The 4,761-nt window shown below is 44.4% G+C and overlaps 1 non-coding gene across 1 annotated transcript; it reads left to right on the top strand.

Annotated features, from left to right (window-relative positions):
• Positions 1–3,071: 3,071 nt before the first annotated feature.
• trnan-guu (transfer RNA asparagine (anticodon GUU)) lies at positions 3,072–3,145 on the top strand. The gene has a single exon. It is a non-coding gene; the product is annotated as a tRNA-Asn (tRNA).
• Positions 3,146–4,761: the final 1,616 nt, after the last annotated feature.

Genomic DNA, 4,761 nt, shown 5'->3' with positions numbered 1-4,761 from the left:
TTCCGCTCCAGGGCGGGATGAATGATTTTGGATCTTGCTCCAGTTGAACCTCCAGGGCGAGTTTCTTCCCCTGTGTAAAAGCGGCGACAATTGTCGGTCCCTGTTAAACTTAACAACGGCTGCACCAGATTCCCGGTGTGATAAACACTGAACATTTTTAACCAACTCCTCAAATACCGTCTGTAAAATGAGAACTGATGACAATTCATCACAAGCAAAAGACAAAACACTTAAAAAGTTTTGCCTGTCACTCGGTGACCATGTTAGGATTTCCTTCTGTCTGAAACAGAAAGTCGATTCATCAATTCGAACAATTGTTCATCTTTTTACAGAGTTTAATGAGTTTTGTGAAATTCAGATAATAAAGTGTATGAATTCAAAAGTTAATCCCGGACCTGCATTTGTAAACCACAGTTCTCTTCTGTGATTCTCTTGCTGCAGTCAACGGTGGTCGAGTTTCTGTAGTGTAGTGGATGTCACATTCCCCTCGCGCACGAAATAGTCCCCAGTTCGATACCAGGCGGAAACATTATGAAAATCTTCCCCATTAAAATTGAATTAATATAAAAAAATGGAAGAACTGATTTTGTGGTTAAATATCAATATCAGTAAAAATCTCAACGAACCCGTATATTTTCTCTGTACAATTCTGCACAGACTCACACTCAGCACAGATGACAGTGTCTCTCCCTCACTCCCGTTTCCTGCCCTGATGGTGCAGAAAGTCCCTCTCAAAGCTGCACATTCAACTAGTTTCAGTGGATCCGCGGGAGATCTTTAAATGATCCTGCAGCGTCGCCTCGGATAATAACCATAGATCGTCACCATATTTCACCCACCGCAACAACCCCGCCAATTTCAGTCTAAGTCCCCTTATTAACTCCTTTGCGCCAGGCAAACTGTTTGTACAAAATAACATTTCAGGTGAGAACACAAAAGACATGTTCGCGCAACCACAGCACCAAGTGCGGGTAGGCATCAACTTGAAATACACAGTGAGGTGAAATATTACCACAAGCTCCTGATGTACATGTTTCCATGTCTAAAATGCACGCACCGAACAATGCAGCTCCTGGGAAAACTACAAATCCAGGCAGGGCTGTCCTGCATCATTTGAAACAACAGTCAGACAGAAGATTCTGCCAGTTTCCAATGTCTTCTCCTTCTGCTCCTATCACTTCTTTCCCTCTAGCTTCCTCTGCTCCTCCAGCCTGCAGGTGAATTAGATGCTTGATGTAAACGCAGCGGGTTCATGACACAAACCCTTCCCTTTCCCTCCGACAGGATCCTACACTGTAGGTTGCTCCGTAACCGCAATAGCTCAGTGGGGAGGAGCGACTTGAAGATTTATAAAAGTACAAAAGCAAAATACTGCGGATGCTGGAAATTTGAAATAGAAACAGAAACTGCTGGAAATACTCAGCAGGTCAGGCAGCATCTGCAGAGAGAGAAACAGGGTTAACGTCAGACGAACGGTCATCGACCTGAAACGTTAACTCTGTTTTTCTCTCCACAGATTTAATAATGGTCGCGGATTCAATCCCGGGATTCGGCAGTTTTTAGTTCATTTGAGTTTCTTTCCGCTGCCATTCTCGAACTGAACGATTTAAACTGGAATTATTTCTCCGGCACTGAAAGTTTGGCGATTGAATAGAGAGACATCAAGCACGGGAAATATTTATAACGTTTTAGATTAATCGATTTCCTCCTGTGGTTTTCTCTGGATGTTGTCTCTCTCGGTGCCGGCGAACAATTCATTGAAGCATTTGTCCTGAACTGAAGCCTGTTGCCCATCTCGCGGGGTCAGAGCCGCTCTGTCTGTCTCTTACCTGCTTGTGACCATTATCGGGAACAGGCCGCCTGTTCAACGTTCATCAGCAAATCCAGAAACACAAATCAACAGAAAGACGTGTCTCTCAGCCCCGGTGGTAAAGGTGCAATGGATGTTAATCCAAATAAAGCCCCCGTGAGATTCTGTGTGGATTGGTTTACTGATAAAGTTTGTATTTTAAATATTTAGAAATAGCGTATAATAATGAAAACATCCTGATGGTTTATACGGGGATCGAACCCGCGAGCTTGGTGTTATGAGCACGATGCTCTCCGACACCAACTGAGCTAACCGGCCACAAAGCGCCCATTGGCCAGGTTTGAACCCAGGCTGGGGGATTATCGTTCAGACTCACACTGGGTGACCGAGTTATTGCAGAAACATTGAACACACCACATCGCTTAAACATTGTTAACTGTTCGTATATACAACTGGTCAGTGTGTAAATCAAAAGTAACAGAAAAAGAGCTCTTTAGTTTAACAAACCTCATTCTAAAAATTATTATCGCACCATTGCTGAACAGCCCCTCCCTCAGTCCCGGTATAAAAACAGCCGGCTAGACCCCGACTGGATTCAAACCCCCAGCCAGCGGCTGGAGCCGAATCCCCGGCTCAGATGTGGTTTCACGCTCATTCCTTTAGAAAACGCGGGTTCAGATCCGAAAAATCTATCCTGATTCGCTCCTCATAGTGAAGGAGACAAAAAGTAACTAAAACCTGCCGATTCCGGGATCGTCAATCTAACGCTCGCCCAACTAAGCTGTTTCGGCTTTGCGGGTTGTGGTAGGTTCTTTGTTCTACATTCAGTTTCTACTGACCTCCATATAGAGCAGACAGGACAGAGTCCCATCATTGGCCTGTGCTCTGGTGTATCTGGTTCCCGGGGCACACAGTGAAGCGACCGCGTGTATATCTGATCTCCACATTGATGAGCAAATACAACAGCAAAAGAACTCGTGGGAAGATTCCAACAGTTGTGAGAAACCCAGACACCATGTTAATATCTCACCGTCACCATTGGTAGATGAACCGATCTAATGGCTCAAAGCGGGTTTTCAAAACAATTTGTTTAACGGATTTTCTTTCAGCGACTATTTCCATGTTCCGACAATAAATGTTACATTCTTTAATTTGGACAAGTAAACGGAGACTGGACAGTCGTTATCTTGCTCTCTGTGACCTGAGATGTTAACTCGGTAATCTCCGGCTTTAGTATATGTTGTAATTAACTTTTTAACAGGTCTCTATGGCGCAATCGGTTAGCGCGTTCGGCTGTTAACCGAAAAGTTGGTGGTTCGAGCCCACCCAGGGACGGCGTTTTAACATTTCCAGGTTTTCCAAATGTGCATTTTGGCTGCAAGATCATGGGATAAACTACAGCACTGGGTACAATGTCGGTGAGTATGAGATCATCCACTGGGACCCGAGAAAACCGTTTCGTAACATTCTCTTATTGGTGACAGACTAATAGGAACATGAGGAGGCCATTCAGCCCCTCAGCCCTGTTCCTTCATTCAATTAGATCCTGGATAATCTGTATCTCAGCTGCATTGGCCCGCCTTGATTCCATAACCAGCTTCACTATTTTGGAATGGTCTCATTTTTAGGTGCGCCTGGTGCCACTCCTGGCCTGCTCTTCTGCACATCTCACTGAACCAGGTTTGGTCCCCTGGTTTGACGGTAATGGTAGAGTGAGGGATCTGCCGGGCCAGGAGGCTACAGATTGTGGTTGAATAGAATTCTACTGCTGCTGATGGTCCAGAATTGTACAGAGAAAATACACGTGTTTTATGAGATATTTTATTTTATTGATATTTAATCACAAAATTATTTCAACTTTTTCATATTGATTCAATTTTAATGGGGAATATTTTACAAAATGTTTCCGCCCGGTTTCTAACGGGACCTTTCGTGTGTTAGGTGAATGTGAGAACCACTACACTGCGGAAACTCTGTTCCATGAGCTGTCGTTAGAACATCACAGAAGAGAACCGCAGTCTACAAATGCAGGTAATAGAATCATAGAGTCACAGAGTCACACGGCACAGGAGGAAGGCATTCGACCCATCGAGTCTGTGCTGGCTCTCTGTAGAGCAATCCAAGCAGCCCCATTCCCCCGCTCTATCACAGTATCCCTGCAAGTTTATTTCCCTCAAGTGCCTATCCAGCCTTCCCTTGAAAACGGAGTGTCTCCGCTTCCACTACTTCTGTCGGCAGTGAATTCCAGGTCCTCACCACTCGCTGCATAAAAAAGTTTTCCCTCAAATCCCCCCTATATCTCTTGCCAAAAATCTTAAATCTGTGTCCCCTATTCATTTTTTCTGCTAACTAGTCCAAGGAGCATCCCAAAGGTTTTAAATTGGGGATGTTAATAAGCATCCTTTCCATCACGGAATATGAAGCCCGGTCTCTCTCGTGACAGGCAAAGATACTCATAACTCTACTAAGGAGAACTAACAAATACAAATACAAAATGTGTCAGAGCAACAGTCGAGCTGTGAACAGAGTGGGAAGGACACAGAAGAGATGGACATAGAGAGAGACAGAGACAAAGAGAGAGAGACGGACACGCAGAGCGATATCCTCAGTTTGACGTCTAACAGAGTGGGCCCAGGGATGAGGGACTTCAGGTATATGGAGAGAATGGAGAAGCTGGGATTCTTTTCCTCAGAAGTTTAAGAGGAAATTTAATGGAGGTTTTCAAAATAAGGAGAATCCAGTGGCAGGAGGGACGGTAACCATAGGACACAAATTGAAGATAACCGGCTATAAAACCAGAGGGGAGATGAGGAGAATTTGTTTACGCTGCGAGTTATTGTGATTGGGAATGTGCTGCCTGAAAGGTCAGTGGAAGCAGATTCAATAGTCACTTTCAAAAGAGAATTGGTTTACTATTGAAAAGGAGAAATTTCCAGGGCTGTGGGGAAAGA

The sequence above is a fragment of the Somniosus microcephalus genome, unplaced genomic scaffold (genome assembly GCF_052327205.1).
Source record: "Somniosus microcephalus isolate GS21.2 unplaced genomic scaffold, FLI_Smic_1.0 unresolved_chr4, whole genome shotgun sequence".
Taxonomy (NCBI): Eukaryota; Metazoa; Chordata; class Chondrichthyes; order Squaliformes; family Somniosidae; genus Somniosus; species Somniosus microcephalus.
Note: the sequence above shows the minus strand (reverse complement) of the source record. Positions and strands in the feature narration are given on the sequence as shown.